This window comes from Mustela nigripes, chromosome 3 (assembly GCF_022355385.1).
Source record: "Mustela nigripes isolate SB6536 chromosome 3, MUSNIG.SB6536, whole genome shotgun sequence".
NCBI classification, from domain to species: domain Eukaryota; kingdom Metazoa; phylum Chordata; class Mammalia; order Carnivora; family Mustelidae; genus Mustela; species Mustela nigripes.
The window spans coordinates 161575851-161594044 of NC_081559.1; the positions used below are offsets into that span (position 1 = coordinate 161575851).

The 18194-nt window shown below is 42.6% G+C and overlaps 1 long non-coding RNA gene across 2 annotated transcripts in view; it reads left to right on the forward strand.

The window, feature by feature from the left end:
* Window positions 1-3138: 3138 nt before the first annotated feature.
* LOC132013215 (uncharacterized) overlaps window positions 3139-18194 on the forward strand; it is a 37029-nt gene continuing 21973 nt past the window's right edge. For both annotated transcript variants that reach the window (XR_009402921.1, XR_009402920.1), the window contains exons 1-2: window positions 3139-3480; window positions 16375-16467. This is a non-coding gene — a long non-coding RNA (uncharacterized LOC132013215). The remainder of the gene's footprint in view (window positions 3481-16374; window positions 16468-18194) is intronic.

Sequence of the window (18194 nt, forward strand, 5' to 3'; positions counted from 1 at the left end):
TCTTGACATTTGACCTCTCCTCTGCTCATTAATACCCCTACATAGCTGAGAATGGAAGGACTCTGCAGGAACAAACTCCATGTGTGGGCCAGATCACTTATTAACTATGTGGACTTGGCAAGTTACTTAAATTCTTGGTTTCTTAATCTATAAAATTGAAGTAAGAGTATTATCTTTCTCCATAAAGTTGTTATCGGAAAGAAATGAGATAAAGCACTTAGGACAATACCTATCTAAAAATGGACCTTCTTTTTTATTTCATTTATTCACCCCCCCCCCCCCCCCCCCCCAATAATGTTTATGGAACACTTGCCACATACCAAGCCTTTGGCTAGGTTTCATGATTGCAAAGCCAAACAAACCCAGGCCCCATTTTCAAAAGGTTCTTAGTTTATCATAGGAAGCAGATAAAAAGTAGCTAATTGTAACATGAACACTTAGCAGTACAATTAAGGTATAAACAAAGTGCTGAGACCTTGTAGGGGGAGGAGTCATTAATAGGACCTATGATGGAGTAAGGAGGGGACTAGGTGGAGAAACCTGCCCAGAGGTAACACTTGAACAAGGTCATGAAGGATGGTGGAAATTTGGCAGCTGGAGAAGATGAGGGGGCATATTTCCATAAAAGGATCAGGATAGGCAAGCAAGGAAGGAGATACTGGTCCAGGGAAATGATGCATTGCTGGGTGTTGGAGATTTGAGAAAGGAGATGAAGCTGGAGTAGTAGCTAGGGTCAGAAGTCAGAAGGCCACATTTACCATGTGAGAGTTGGGATGGTCTTCTCCAAGAAGTGGACAGCTGTCCTGAGCAGCGCCATCTTAGGACAGGATGTTGGAGCCATATGTGAGATCTGTCAGATGGGTGAAAAGAGTCTGAGGACAGCTCGCAGCAGGAGTCCACAAGAGAGTGCTTGAACTAGACCATAGCCTTGGAACGGGTAAAGGGGGCAGAGATTCCAGAGACATCTAGAAGATGGAATTGAGTGGACTGGTATCCTGTTGACTGAGGGTGGAGGTAATTACCAGATTTCTAGCTTGTGCTAATAACAATGGTGGATAACAATACCATTAACCAAGTTTGAGATGATCTACAGAGCAGGTTGTGGGGTGAAGATAATAGGAACTTTATTTTGGATTTACTGAGTTTGAGATGCCTGTGGAACACCTAGGTGAAGATTTCTAGCAGGGAGTTGGAAATTTGGTTCTGAAACTTAGGAGAAATGTGGACATGGAGATTTGGAAGCTATAAACATAAAAATGGAGGTGGAGACCAGAGTAGTATATGGGATGGACCATGTGATCAATATGTCTTTTGAATCTGCTTGGGAAGAATGAATTGTTTGCTCACCTAAGGGCTTTTTCCCTCAGCATGTACTTTGGGTCTACAGTAAGAATGTTTCCATTGGGGAGCCTGGGTGGCTCAGTTGGTGAAGCATCTGCCTTCAGCTCAGATCATGATCTCGGGGGCCTGGGATGGAGTCCAATATCAGGCTCCCTACTCAGGGGGGAGTCTGCTTCTCCCTCTTCCTCTGCCCTTCCCCCTGCACATGTTCTCTCTCTCAAATAAATAAATAAAATCTTAAAAAAAAGAAAGTTTCCATTAAATATCTTTCTTCTTACAAGATCATATTGATCTCTCCTTATAGTGACTACTAATGACTTGAGTCCATGTTTAAGTCTTCAATTTAGATTGCTGGGTTTTACCAAAATCACTTAAGAACATGAGACACGTGGAAAATTCTGTTAGAGTATTCTGACAGGCAAATCTTGTTCCTGAATACTAATTAAGTAAAAAGTTTGCATAAAATATTTAATGTAATAGCAACAGTTCTGAGGATGTCAAGATTTGTACTCTTCTCAGATAGATATTTGATAAGGAACTTATTAAAAATCTTCAGCATAAATATAAACTTCCTGATGTTTAAGAATGTTTCCATCTATGATTGTGATTTCAATAACATGCTTCAGCAGTTTCAGACCTTTTGAAGCTAGAGTCATAACATTTTTAGCCCTAGAAGGGACTTCAGAGGTCATTTAATCTAACCCTTTAAGGTTTCACTTGCCTGGGGTAACAGACCAGGTCTCTTGATCCCTAGATCATTCTTCTTCACGCCATCTTTCTTCTCAATAGAATCCAATCTTGCTAAAGTTTCATGATAAAAATGAACTAAACCTCAGCTGTCCAATGAAAGGTTTTAATTTATTTATGAATTTAATGCAGATCTGTGACACCTGGAGCTAGATAAGAACAAAAAGCCAAGCGTACTTAAGATTCTTCCTTTGCCTCATTCTGTCTCAGGCTTCTTGGCCGAAGGAGAATTATCAGAGTCCCACAAGGGCAGACCTGGAGCATAGGACAATGATGAGAGTCTGATCTCAAGAGGGTTGCCAGATTTAGCAAACACAAAAAAGAGGATGCCTAGCTAAATTTGAATTTCAGATAAATAATGAATAATTTTTTTAGTGTAAGTATGTCCCACATAGTATCTGGGACATACTTATACTAAGAAGGGATTCACTGTTTATCTGCAATTGGAATTTAACTGGGAGCTGTGTATTTTACCTGGCAACTCTAATCTTTTTTTTTTTTTTAAAGATTTTATTTATTTATTTGACAGAGAGAGATCATAAGCAGATGGAGAGGCAGGCAGAGAGAGAGAGAGAGGGAAGCAGGCTCCCTGCTGAGCAGAGAGCCCGACGCGGGACTTGATCCCAGGACCCTGAGATCATGACCCAAGCCAAAGGCAGCGGCTCAACCCACTGAGCCACCCAGGTGCCCCAGGCAACTCTAATCTTGAAGTCAAGGCTTTCAAGAGATGACTGAGGCAGGTTGAGTTAGCCCCACTAAAGGTAGTGTGTATTTGACAACAGCACATTTCAAATCCTTCTGGAATCTACCACTCTTTGTGCAAAAGTGAAAGAGGTACCATGTTGTGTCCCTGCCATCCCATTTTCCCCCAGACTGTAGTATGATGTGAGACTGATCTTTCTTGAGATTAACAGGGAGGGTGGAGAGGAGGGAGGCTCGAATGCAGTTTCCATGTCTGCGTGTTCTAAAGCAGCTGAATTCTCTCCTGTGTCTTTAACAGTGCAGATGATTTTGCAGGCACAGAATCAGAATTCATTATATAATCAGTGATTACAAAACCTAACCTAAAATGTGGAACAATACAAATTTCCACCACAGAAAACCATCAAACAGAACTATTCTGCAAGACAGTACCTCACCCCGGCGTCCAAGGCCAGGACCCTGCACGGTAAGCCTCATTTAAGGAGAGGCTGAGTGTTACAGTCTTGCCAGGCAGCGGGGAACCGTGGTGATAAGGGCAATGAGACAGCAGCCGGAGCTCAGCATACTGGCGGAGTTTGGCCACACGCTTGGCAGCACGAAGATGCCCAGACAGCACTAACTCTAAGAGGGACTTTCAAGTTCAGCTGTGATGTCCACACAAGCAATGCCAAACCTAATCTGGGAGTCCAGGTATGAAACTATCTCCCTGCGTGGCTCGGACATCCGTGGTTGGAAGTGGTGGCAGTGTTCGTGGCAGTGGAGGTCGGGAGAAGGCTGGAAGGGACTGGGAAAATGTGGGAAGGGATGTGACTTAACTGAGGAAGAGATGTGCGGTCTAGCCACAAACTTACTAGTAAAGTTGCACCAGTGGCCGTGGCCACATGTCCTCCCAGCGACGTTGTGAAGGGCGCAGGCAGCTTAGTTTTACCTTTTATTGTAGACACAAACGTTCTCACGGGACATTCAAACTTAACTATTAAAAAAAAAATTCCTCATGCAGTCTTAATGTTGCCTAGAACAAAAAATAAATGTTGTAAACCAGGCCATTGCGGAGTTAAGAATGTGGTTAGTCATAAAAATCGTATGTGGCCACCATGGTGGAAAATCACACTGAGGGGCACGTGGGTGGCACAGTCAGTCGAGTGTCCAACTCTCCATTTCGGCCCAGCTGGTGATCTCAGGGTTTTGAGCTCAAGCCCCACATGGGGCCCCCGCACTTAGCAGGGAGTCTGCTTGAGAGTCTCTCTCTCTCCCTCCACCTTTGCCCCTCCCCCCACTCGCATGTATGCCCTCTCTTTCTCTAAGATAATCTTTTTTAAAAAATCACATTGAACAACTATGTGATAGTTCTATTTTTTAAAACTTTAGTGAGGGAGGAAGCAAACAGTCTCTGAGTACCCGCCATAGGCCGGGGCTTTCTGGGAGCTTTTTTATCATCTCAGTTAATTCTTTTAATTAAAAAAAATTTTTTTTGCATCATGTAAGATATACATAACCTAAAAATTACCACTGTAACCACTTCTCAGTGAACAATTCAGGCCATTCATCCTGTTTTAAGACCAACCGTCACAGCTACTCGTCTCCAGAACTTCACCATCCCAAAAGACACTCTGTATCCACTAAGCAGGGAGCCCTCATCTCTCCCTTCCCCCAGGCCCTGGTAATAATGTCTGTTCTTTCTGCCAGTATGAATTTGCCTCTTATGGGTACCTCCTATAAGTGGAATCATAGGATACTTATCCTTTTGTGTCTGGTTTATTGCACTTCCTATAATTTTTTCAAGATCTGCCTGTGTTGTACCACAGACTATCTCATCTAATTATTACAGCCTGCAAAACAGGTTCTCTTATTACACTAAGGAAATGACCTGCCCCCAAGCCTGTCTCTGGAATTCAGGTGGAATGTTCTAGTCTGGTGGGATTGCCCTAGTGACACCACAAAGTAGGGCCACACCCTTGGGGGTCAGGGGCCCAAGCTCCTGGAAGAGGGTGTGGTGATGCAGTAGCAGGTGTTTCTAGGTTCTTTTGGCCTCTGAGGTGGGAAGAAATGGGATGGGTGAGGAACCGAACTGCCTGGTGACCTTTCAGGGACAAAGCCAGTTTGCCCAGAGCAGTACTTCCAGGCCCTGAGCCTAGAAATGGACATAGTACCTCATCTTTTCTCCCCCATCCCCAATATGGAATTCACAATAGAAATAATACCAAATTGGTTATTCAACAATGCACGGAGTTTTGACATTAAAAAAAAAAAAAAGTTTTGACATAATTTTAGACTTTGAAAAAACTTGCACAAATAATACAGAGTGTTCCTTTGTTGGCTTCCCTGGCGTCCCCAAATTTCACATCTAGCAATAATCACAGTACAATGATCAAAATTCAGAAATTAAAACAAGGACAATATTAACAAAGTGACTGACTTTGTTTCCATCTCACCAGCTTTTCCACAAGGGTCCTTTTCCTGGTCCATTCCCCAATCCAGATAACCCCACGCTGCCTCTAGTGGCCAGGGGTAGTGTGGGAGCCCATCTCTGACAGCCCCTCTCTCTGTCTTTCCTTGCCGATTATGACCTTGACAGTTTGGAAGCACTGATTAGTTATTTTGCTGAACGTGGCTTAATTCGAGGTGCTTCAACGTATTCTTATGGTTGAGCTGAAATTATGCATTTTTGGCAAGCCTACTTTTCTTTACATGCATTGTTGTGTCTTAATACTGATGATGGGAACCTCAATCATTTGGATAGGGTGGTGTTTGCTGGGATTCCCCACTGTGAAGTTACTCTTTTTCTCTTCGTAATTAATAATTATGATGAGAAGACTACTTTGAAACTATGCAAATATCCAGTTTCTCTTCAAAGTTTGCCTGCTAATTTTAGCTCCCATCAGTGGATTGCCTGCAGCTCTGTTACCGTGGTATTCTAGTGGCAATTTTCTGATTTCTTCATTTTTTCCACATGTATTAAATGGAATTCTTATTTATAAGGAAGATATGTCCTTTCTCCTACATGTAAATGCTTTTTGGTCATTTATTCATACCAGTATGGACTCATAAATATTTTATACTTTGATGCTTTAAGAAACTAATCAAATGTCAAATTATTTCTAAAAGAATTCCCTTTTCTCTCTCTTGTGTTTATTTTCCATCCCTTCTTCAGTTGCCCCAGCCTTGCTGGTCATGCTGCCTGTCTGCCTGTTGTTCCGTCTTGCTCTCAAGGGTCGGGAGTGATTTCAGGGACAGGCACCATTCAAAGGATGGTTCGGGAAGCCTCTTCATGCTGGGGTGGGGGACAGGCTCTGTGAAGGCGTGTTCTCAATACTGCTGTGACTCACCTGGAATGAGAAGCTGGGTCCTGAGGTCTATAAGAGGGTGGGAATGGGGAAGATCCTCCCTTCCAGTCAAAATGGACAGAAAGTGGAACATAATTGTGCTTAGGAATGCCACAAAGTTGAGAACATCTCACACCTGACATTTCTCAAGCCCCATGGCTCAGGTCTGAAAAAAATGTGATTACGTAGGTCAAAGTCTCTAACTACAGAAAACCAGGCATTGGCTATGGATAATCTTGAGGCCACCCTCTGTAACAAATACTGCTTACTTTTCGTGTGCTGATGCGGGCATATGAGGACAAGGTGATAATTTGGGTGAATGGTCTCCTTCATGAAAGGATTCACTTGGACAGAAAAAAACCCTTTTCTCCTGAGTACACTTTAAAATTAGTCCTTTTATAAGACTTAGAGTCAAACTGGGACTCGGAAATCCTGCTAAAACTTAGATTCAGGGAGTGAATGAGCTTTATTGACTATCTGTGTGTCCACAAATCACCTTGTAATCCCCACATTTGATGGTATACCATGGTCCTACTGAATCAGAGGTCCCCAAAAGAGGCCCAGGTGACTACCTCATGGGCAGAGAAGAAGCCAGGTTCAGTGCCGTCCACCATGGGCTTAGGACTCTTCAAGGAATGCTAGCCCCTTCTGCTTGGCCCTCTTTGCCTCACTTTCACAGGAGGGATAAATCTTTAATCTTTCCTTGTGGGCACCCTGGCCAATTCAGGGCAGACAGAACTGGACCGGGTCATCACCTCAGCTTTCTTTGTCATTCACGATCCACGGTGGGTACAGGCACCTGTCTGCCTATCATTTGTCGAGCATCTTCTCTGTGCCAGGCTCCACACTGAGTGCTTTGCCACCGTGATGGAACTTTTTGGTATGTACTGTTTGCCCATTTTACACATGAAGAAACTGAGACCCAGCAATTCCCACAACCTTCTTTTGTTCCCTATTCTTGTAATGCTTGGATGTTGTGCATTTGGAACTTTCTTCCTTGGCTTTTTACGCTCTTGGTGTCAACTCCATAGCACCAACCAGAACATGGTGCATAAGCCTCCCACCAGAGGTACTTTCCTTGTCCAATGTGGGTTCTCCCGACTGGGCTGATGAAGGGGAGTCAGAGCTTCAGTCTTGTGTTTCCCCTGGAAGGGGAATTCCAGAGTGAATTCCAGAGTGCCAAGAACAAGAGCAGAATCATTCCTTCTTTATATGTGTGTTTGTTTTTAATAATATAGTTTAGTTTATGTTTCCTGAGCATTTATGGAGTGCCAGGCAATGTGACAAGCATCTCACATACATTATATCCAGATTCTATCCAGATCCCCAGTAGGCTTCAGAATTCAAATTGTTCAGATTTCTGAAAGACAAATCTGCATATTCCACATTTTTCAAAATATCCCCTAGAAAGGCATGGGGCAGCATCCATCATCAAAAAATTAATATTTCTGCAACAAAAATATGGATAATCATGTTTGATGGGATAACTAAGACTATACAAGGTGTCACATCAATTCAGATCAGGTTTTGGGGCAACTGAATTTCCTGTAAGCTTTTTAAAAACTCTCTTCTGTTTTGCAGAGGATTTGGGGTTTCAGAATTGCTGATACAGGATTATTGGTCTGGGATATCACTATTCCCACTATATGGATGAGAAGAATGAGGTTTGAGAAAAATTAAGTGCCTAGCCAAAGTCATCCCATAAGTGAGTGGTATAGGACCAGGATTTGGGCCCCATTTGATTGTGCTCATACCATTGCACATTTTCACCTCTGCTTTAACTTCAAATGTCCCCATGGCAGGGGATAAAAGTACTCAGACCCAAACTACTTCACTTCTGCATAAGAAACAATTTACTGCTGACATTCACATACATTTTCAGTTGGAATGATAAACTGGTTTCCTTATGAACAGATAGACCAGAGAGCATTTCTGTATTGGGACACCTTTCTCAAGAGCTTCAGAAAGCAGAGTGCTAGTCAGGCTGGGGAGGGGAGGAAAAGAGTGTGTGGCTTTTCATTCTAAGAAAATACCTTGTCTTTTTCTATTCTTTCCAATTTCATGGGCTTTCTTCTTTGGTTCCCTTCTGCTCTGACTCATGGGCTAATGGCCTGGGCCCTCTGTTCAGACAGGCTCTGGCCTTTCCCATCCTTGGCTGTCTCGGCCATCCTTCTTTGGGTCTTCCTCTGTCCTTGGGTAGGTCTCTGTTTCTCATGTCATTGGCCCATGGTTCAAGTTTCTCACCCCTCTGTCATCCCCTGTGAGCCCAGTCACAGCAGCCACTTGCTAACTAGCAGAGAGCTAGGATCATTTCACAGAAACATTCTCAGCCTCATTCTAGAACATAAAGGTCTGTCATTCTGACTGAAGTAAACAAGTCTGCTTCAGGGAATTGGAGAGGACCAAAACGAGTGTGTTTGTGTGGTGCGTGTTATTGCCTCGCTGCCAAAGCTTCTGCCTCCTCCAAGTCACCAAGAATGTGAATACCTGCCCAGCCACACAGCAAGACATCAGACTCCAGGGAGCAGAAGAGAGAGCAGGGAGAGATTTACTTTTTGGCACTTGAATCTCTACCTTTTAGTGAGACTGGGCCTTGACTAACTCATTATCCTTGGGCAGCCGCTCTGGATAATGAGGTCTGAGATGGTGATGAATTGACATGCACGAGGTTGATTCTATCTTTATATATATTTTCCAATTAAGTATATTGTCCTTCTTTGGGTAAGTCTGAGGCACATCCATGGTTGGGTGGGGCCAAGCAACTCCTGACATTTGTTGCTTCTTTGGTGTGGTCTGAGCACAGGCAAAGGAAAACTGAACAGAAATGCATCTGTCCCTTTTTAAAATTTTGTTTTTCCACAGTGATTTCTCTTCTTGGGAAATTCTGTTTACCCTTGATGATCTTATGAAAGATCCTCTTTTGTTCTTCGAGTTATGAGAAAACAAACCGTGGAAAGTTTAACAGGAACACCACTGATTTTCATTAAGGGCTGATGAATACTTGGGTCAAATCTCTTCATTAGAGAGATCAAAGGAGAATAATGTGTTTTAATTCAAAGTTCTTTTTTTTTTCATCAAAAAAAAAAAAAAAAAAAGGAGAGAGACCTCAGTTAAAACAAGGATCTCCTAATCCAATTAAGAAATCTGCAACAGTCTGTTCTACCAGCTAATTTACTTAGAGTTGTGTGTTTGTTTAAATTACGCATGGTGTGGTGGGTTTTGCCCTCTCTGTATTTTTTACAGCTCAAGCCAGTGAAATACCAGCAAAGATTTTCATGGGCACAATTCCTTCTGATGATGAAGCAGCCCCTCCTTTCTTCCTTGTTTGTATTCTGCCCTATATATCCCCAAAGCCACAGTCCCCTCAGAGTCTCACGAGCATTTGCCTCCAGCTCGTGTTTTCTTCCTTTAACGTTGCAGCTAGGGACTCATGGTTTTATCCTCAGCTTCTTTATTTTCTTACTCTACACCCTGTCCCTCTGTGACTATCCATTGCTTGGACTTGATGGCTCACGCAGGAGCTGGAGACTCCAATGTGTATCTAGCTCTGTTGAGCTCCAGAGCTCAACTGTCCCTATCTGGACTTCTCTGCTGGGATATTCCACAGGTACTTCAAACTCAACAAGTCCCCAAATATCCTTGTTATCAACAGCCACCCTTTTCCCACCATCACTACTAACCCTTCCTTCTCTTCCCCAAAAGTATTCTTTCTCTTAGACTTCAAGCTCAATTGATGGTCCCACCATTTGCCCACATCCTAAATTGGAGTCATTCTCAGGTTATCCTCCATGACTCCTTCATTTCTCAAATCCATCAGGCATGCTGTTCTGTCAAATCTGCTCCCAGCTTCAGAAGCCATTCCTCTTCTCCATCACATTGCCATTATCTTAGTGTAGCTCTTCCCCCTTCCTCACCTGTACTACGAGACCACCCAGCCCTAACTTCTACAGCCCTGGGTTATCCTCCCTCTCACCCATTCTAATCCTCACCCCAAATCAGTCTTCATACTGTGTTCTAACTTTCTCAAACACAAATCTCATTCTTTTCACTTTTGAAAAACTCTCCAGTGTTCCCCTTTATTTACAAATAAAGTCCTGCCTCCTTAGCACAATATTCAAGGCCCTCCATGTTCTGGTCCCATTGTTTGGTTCTTCTCTTGCCACATATTACCTTGCATGTTTAAAGAATCTGGTCTTCTCACTGATCTTGAATATAACATGTGACTTCAAATCTCTGGGCCTCTATACATGAAATTACATCTACCTAGAATGTTCTTTTCCTTTTCTCTGCCTAGGAAACACTTACATGGCCATTCACATTAACAAACATTTATCAAACAAGGGTTTGCTGGGTGCCTTAAGATTGTGCTAGGTGGTGGAGACAAAAATGCAAAGACATGTTATTTTTTCCTAAACAGCCAGGTGAAATACCACTTCTTGTAGTTTCCCTCAAATATTTCCCCACCGATTTCACCACCTATGCATAGTAAACCATTTTTTCTTCCTACTTTGTATACAGGTCTTTCATTGCACTTACATCATATGATTTTTTTTGGTATGTCTTCCTAGGCCCAGAACCCACACCCATAACATTGGGGCAAGGAATTAAGTAGTTTAAAGAATATGTGAGCACTGACATCTGTGTAGGAGGCAGAATTCCAAGATGGTCTTCCAAGATTCCTGCCCCTTGGTGTACACATCCTACCCATGAATGTGGGCAGGACTTGTGAATATGACAGGATTTTACTAGAATGAATAGGTCAGGTTATATAGCAAAGGTGAAGGGATTCTACAGATGTAATTAAGATTGGTTTAGAGTTTCCTAGAAACATAATCTACCAAGACTAATTAGGAAGAAACAGAAAATTTCATCGGACCAATTGCCACAATTAAATTGAATCAGTAATCAAAAAACTCCTCCCCATCCAAAAAAAAAAGTCCAGGACCAGGTGGGTACACAGGTGAATTCTATCAAACATTTCAAGAAGGGTTAATACCTATTCTTCTCAAACTATTTCAAAAAAATAGAAAAAGAAAGAAAACTTCCAAATTCATTTTATGATGCCAGTATCACCCTGATACCAAAACCAGATAAAGACACCACAAGAAAAGAGTACAGGCCAATGCCTCTCATGAATGTGATGCCAAAAATCTTTGGCAAAATATTAGCCAACTGAATTCAATGATACATTAAAAAATCTTATACCATGATCAAATGGGATCAAAACAATCAACATATGTCATATCAACAAGAGAAAGGATAAAAAACATATGATCATTTCAAAAGAGGCAGAAAAAGAATTTGACAAAGTACACCATCCATTCATGATAAAAACCCTCTGCAAAGTAGGTCTAGAGAAAACATACTGCAACATTTAAAAAGACCTTATATGGGGCACCTGGGTGGCTCAGTGGGTTAAAGCCTCTGCCTTCAGCTCAGGTCATGATCCTAGGGTCCTGAGATGGAGCACCACATTGGGCTCTCTGCTCAGCAGAGAGCCTGCTTCCTCCTCTCTCTGCCTGCCTCTCTGCCTACTTATGATCTCTGTCTGTCAAATAAATAAATAAAATCTTTAAAAAAAAAAAAGACCTTATATGAAAAACCCACATCCATCTACTCACACCCAATAGGGAAAAATGGAGAGCTTTAGGAACAAGACAAGAAGGTCCACTCTCACTACTTTTATTCAATATAGTATTGGAAGTCCACAATAATTGGACAACAAAAAGAAACAAATGGTATCCAAATAGGTAAGGAAGAAGTAAAATTCTCACTATTTTCAGACAAGATGATACTATATACAGGAAACCCTAAAGAGTCCACCAGAAAATGACTAGAACTGATAAGGGAACTCAATAAAGTCACGGGATACAAAATCAATGTACAGAAATCTGTTGCATTCCTATACACTACTAGTGAAGGAATAGAAAGTGAAATTAAGGAAACAATCCTATTTACAAATGCACCTAAACCAATAAAATATCTAGGACTAAACTTAACCAAAGAGGTGAGAGACCTGAAAATTATAAAATACTGATGAAGGAAATTCAAGATGACTCAAAGGAATGGAAAGACATTCTATGTTCATGGGTTAGAAGAACAAATACTGTTAAAATGTCTCTACTATCCAAAGCAACCTATAGATTTAACAAAAATCTCTATCAAAACATCAACAGCATTTTTCACAAAACCAACAACAGTTCTAAAATTTGCCTGGAACCACAGAAGACCCTGAATAGCCAAGCAATCTTGAAAAAGAAAAACAAAACTGGAGGCTCACAATTCGAGGCTTCCAGTTATATTACTACTTCTGGGTAGTAATTGAAACAGTATGGTACTGGCATAAAAAATTGACACATAGGTTAGTGGAAAAGGATAGAAAACATGGAAATAAACCGACAAGCATATGGTCAATTGATCTTCAACAAAGAAGGAATGAATATGGTATTGGGAAAACTGGGCAGCTACATGCCAAAGAAGGAAACTGGACCACTTTCTTTCATGATACACAAAAATAAACTCAAAAAAATGGATTAAAGATCTAAATGTGAGACCTGAAACTATAAATATTTTTGAAGAGAGCATAGGCAGTAATTTCTCTGACATTGGCCATAGCAACTTTTTTTCTAGATACATCTCCTGAGGCAAGGGAAACAAAAGTAAAAATAAACTATTGAGGCTACATCAAAATAAAAAGCTTCTGCACAGCAAAGGAAGCAATCAATAAAACTAAAAGGCAACCCCCTGAATGGGAGAAGATATTTGCAAATGACATATCTTATAAAGGGCTAATATCCAAAATACATGAAGAACTGATACAACTCAACACCCAAAAGCCAAATAATTCAGTTTTTAAAAATGGGCAGAAGAGAAGAATAGACATTTCTCCCAAGAAGATACACAGATGGTCAACAGCCACATGAAAAGTTACTCTTCAGGGAAATGGAAATCAGAACTACAAGGAGATACCACCTTACACCTGTCTGAATGGCTAAAATCAACAAACAAGAAACAAAAGGTGTTGGCAAGGATATGGAGAAAAAGTAAGACTCCAGCTCTGTTGGTGGGAATGCAAACTGGAGCAGCCACTGTGGAACACAATATGGAGGTTCCTTAAAAAATCAAAAACAGATCTACCCTATGATCTAGTAATTACTACTGGGTGTTTACTTTAAAAGTACAAAAACACTAAATCAAAAGGATATATGCACCCTGTGTATATAGCAGCATTATCAACAATAGCTAAACTATGGGAGCAGCCTAAGTGTCCACTGATAGATGAATGGATAAAGAAGATGTATATGTACAGATATAAATGAAATATTACTCAACCATTAAAAAGAATGAAATCCTGCCATTTGCAACAACGTGGATGGAACTAGAGGGTATAATGCTAAGTGAAATAAGTCAGAGAAAGACAAATACTATATGATCTCAGGCATATGAGGAATTTAGGAAATAAAACCACAAGGAAAGGAAAAAGAAATATATATAGAGAAAGACAAACCAAAGAACAGACTCTTAACTCTAAGAACAAACTGATCGTTCCCAGAGGGGAGATAGGTGGGGTTATGAGTAAAATAGGTGATAGAGATTAAAGAGGACACTTATCATGATGAAAAAAATTAATAAAACAAAAAATTTTTTAAAGACTGGCTTAGAGTTAACTGAAAGAAATATTATCCTGAGTGGGCCTGACCTAATCAGATGAACACCTCTAAAGAAAATCCAGGCCATCTCTGGAGCGAGAGACATGAAGCAGCATTGATGCTCTCCTGGTGGCCACTAAGAAGTAATGTGGTGTGTTGTGAAGGGGATCACAAAGCAGAAAGTGTGTATAGTCCCTAGGAACTGAGGGCCTCGGTTCTGTAGCCAGAATGCACTGAATTCTGCTACCCACGGAGCCTGGAAGAGGGCCCTGGGCCTCATCTGAGGTTGCAGTCCTGGCTGACATCTTGATCTCAGCCTCATGAGGCCCTGAGCAGAGGATGGAGTGAAACCAGGCCGAAACTTCTGACCTATAGAAAGTGTGAGGTAATAAATGGGTATTGTTTTAAGGCTCTAAGTTTGTGGTAATTTATTATGTAGTCAAGAAAAAAATAATACAGTCTAATAGGCACATGTTGAATTCCTGCTTTCTTGTTACTATCCATCCATATGATCTTGGACTTAACCTCTCTGAACCTCAGTTTTCCCGTCTAGAAAATGGGAATGGTAATACCTACCTATTAGTATATCTCAGTTCCTTGAAAACAGGGACCATGTCTTTCCCTAGTATCCTTGGTGCCTAGTACTGTGTCTGCACATAGAAGGTGCTCAGTATATTTTAGCTGAATGAATAAACAATGCTCAGGGTGTCTTTAAAAACAAATATATATATATACCCAAGCCTCCTCTTGAATTTTTTTTTTCTTATTTAGTGCTGATACAAATCCAGTGTACTCATCTGTGAAATCAGGAACTATCTAGATGATCCCTCAGGTGCCGTCTAGTTGCAAATTCTATGATCTTGATGAATCTTGAAATAAGGTCCTAAGATAACAATCTTAAAGTTGCAAAACTGTTAGTATTTTCAGTGAGTACTTCAAAGGAATATTTGTTGGTTAGACATTTTGTTCTCCTGAGCCTCTTTCCTGAGCTAGCTACTCTCGCCCACCACCATCACGTACTAATATCCAGACGCCCGTGTTGAGCATTGATAGTATTAGTGCGGTGTTTTGTCAGCTAGGAATGTAAAATACTTTTGATCAAGTGATAAAGATAAATTTGGGTTTCTTCCTTTGGATGTTAATATATGGTTTAATCAACCGTTTTCGAATTCCTAGTAACAGGAGAAAGATTATTGCCTAAAAGTAGAAATAAAGAAGTATTCAGACTTAACAGGTGAAGTATTTCATTTTATTTGTGTTTTAACCTGCAATGGCATTGGAGATTCAGTCACTGACCCCAACAGAGGGAGGCAATAAAGGATCCTCTGGTAACTTGTGGCTGGGGTGTGCACAAATAGAAACACACACACACACACACACACACACACACACACATTTAATTGCAAACATGATCATAAATATTGACTTACCATTGGGATATTTGGCAACTGTCTTTGGACTGAGATCCCAGAGGGATGCTTGCATACTGTCTGATAGATCTAATAGAATCTAGTAGGATCTCAGAACGTTTATCCTCAGAGCTACTTTTCAACACCAAGGGATGTCCCTGGCTGATCCTACCTCTTAACAAGGGGAAATAAGAAAATGCCTTCTCGAAAGAGCAAGCCTTGTGGGGAGGGCCATGAGGAGATCCGTATTATACACAGCGCTGTCTCTATCCTGTGCCAGACGTCAAGTGTTAAACTTCTCGGTTCAGAGCAGAAGACTTTGTTGCCCAAGCAGCCCCTGACGGCCAGACTATCTGAGCAAAAGTTTGTGGAGAAGGAGGTCCAGGAGGAAGACTAGTTAACTTGGGGAGGGGGGTGGGGGGGTTCCATGCATCTGGAGGGCATGGGAGGAATGTAGTTTGAGTTTAACCAATTCTTACCAATCCACTGCTGCTCCCAGCAGACCTTTGGCTATCCCAGGGGAGAAGAGGCACCACAGAGGTCTTGTCACGATTAGTAGGGATGAAGACCCTCTGTCATTCAAAATGACGTCACCTTGCCCTCTAAGGAAAGAGAGGGACTGGTGGACCTGTACAGGAAGTAGAGAGAGAGTTATCCATGGACATCCAAGGACAGCAAGGACAGGTTGAGTGTGCTTACGTCTCTCAAGATGTGGGGACCTCAAAGAGGCTGCCAACCCCACTCCTCCGCGGAGGTGACCCCAGCCAGCAGAGCTTAGGATGGTGTAGATCTTCCACTGCCTACTATTTCAACCACTGCAGTCAGAAATCACACCTAGATAGAATACCAGCTCCTGGGATATCTTCGATGTATGAAGGACACCCCCTTCCCCTTGAGGAAGGGGTGTAGCACGGAGTAGCAAAGCCCATGTCCCGGGCTCTGGGACCTGAGTCACTTACAGGGAGTGTCAAAGCACACCTTACAGAGTACCTTCTTCCTCTGCCTGCTCTCACTGAGTTAGCACGACAGCCCAAGACATAGAGATTGTTATCCTTATGGTGATTATTGTGCTGATGGAGGAGGAAACTGAGTCTTGGTGAGATTAAGAGGTTTTCCCAGGATGACACAGCCAGCAACTGGTAAGGATGACTCCTGTCACAGGCTCAGACATTGACCTTGTAATCCGGTGCTCTGTCTTTCCAGCATTCTGGAGCAGGAAAAAGAAGAAGGGATCATGTCCACCCCAGGCAGAGACGGCAAACGCCTCCTCATCGCCACGCTTGCCTGGACCATGCTGTGAGTCAGTCTGGGCAGAGCCCTTGAGCCTGTCCTCAGCCTGACTGGCTAATCTAGCTGGTTCTGCAGGGTCCTGGCTGGAGTCTGGGGGCAGCCTGCTGGGTGAGAAGGCATGTGGGGGCCTGAGGAGCCGATGCACATGCCCGGCAGTGGGTGCCAGGGGCTTAGAGGGAATATCACTGGGAGGCGGGCCAACCCCAGGAGGCCATGGGAAGGACGCCCCTCCCATCCACCCATCGGGAGGCGGCCCAGATAAAGAGCAAGAACTGTGCAGCCTGGCAGACCTGGGCTGAGCCCCACCTTGACAAGCACAGTTCTGTGACCTTGAGCAAGTTCCTTTTCTGACAGTAAAAGTGGGAAAAATAATTGCACCTCTCCTACATTGTTAAGAGGATTACATGAGATAAGGAATGCGAAGCACTTAGCATAGTGCCAGACCCAGCAAAAGAATTCCTTGGTGAGACGGAAGACTCGTTCATTCATTTATTCAGCAGGAATTTATTAAATGCCGAGCCCTTGTCTAGCAGTATGCTAACAACTCAAAACCGGGGGCTTTACCAACACCGATATCTTTAGCATAAAATCAGACAAAGGGTCCTTTATCCATAAATATGATAGTCTGAGCTGGTTTTATAAACATGGGAAATGGGTTTTGATGCATACGTTGTTTCTGCCCTTGAGTCCTCCTTCATTTTCAGCATGAGGACATAGTTGGATGGACATGGGCTGTGGAGTGGGCGAGAATACATGAACACTGGGCCAGCTGTCTCCTGCCTCCAAGTCTTGACTTCTCAGTTGCAAAATGGGGAGAATGAGGCCTATCCCTATAGGATTGTTGAAAGGAGTAAATGGAAAACGGATCAGGTAGAGCATCTGACTCAGGGCAGGTGCTCAGTATGTATTAGCTTCCTTTACATCTCAAAACATCTGGGTGGAACTTCTGGAGTCTGCTCCAGCATGTAAGAAGCTGAGAAGTTACTACTCCATCCTAGCAACCAGGAAAATGCTGAATAGATTGAAATATTAGCAATTCTTTTCAGATCCATAAGAGAAGTGAGGTCACCGGGCAAACTGCTGCCTGGCGAAATGGAGACAATGGCGGGTGAATACAGAGAATCCCAACTGACTTGCAGCAGAAACCTCCCTGGGAACCACAGGGACCAGGAGTGACAAGAGAGGGAAACCCGAACCATATCTGAGAAACTGCTGGAAGCTCAGTGTGCACAACCCTGAGAGTTACAAACTCAAGGGGAACCAGTGTCCAGGGACTCCTACACTCTTGTGATCTTACTTCCTGGAGCTCTACCAGTTTCTTACAGTGAAAATTAGGGGGGAAAAATGCCTCCTGCTCTGGCAGGGAAAGAGGACAAGGAACCATTCTGAAATATTAAGAGCGTTCTGTTCTTCTTAACAAGCTGTGCTCAAAGACAAACTGTTTAACCAGAACCTTACTTGCTGGGGAGTCAGACCCTGACTGACATGGGCAACGAAACAGCCACCCCCAGTGCCCTCCAGCCACCGTCTCTCAGCTAAAGTGGAGGGAACCCTGAGAAGCCCTTGTAAAGTTCCCAGTTCCAGGCACCAACTCACTAGAAAACCAAGACTTACAGAACGCTGTGCCTCCCGACACACCTGGAGGTGTGTACGTGAAAAGGCTATTCCTTTTCACCACTACATCACCTCTGGCTACCAAGAAAAGCATGCAGAGCACAGTAAAAGACAAAAGC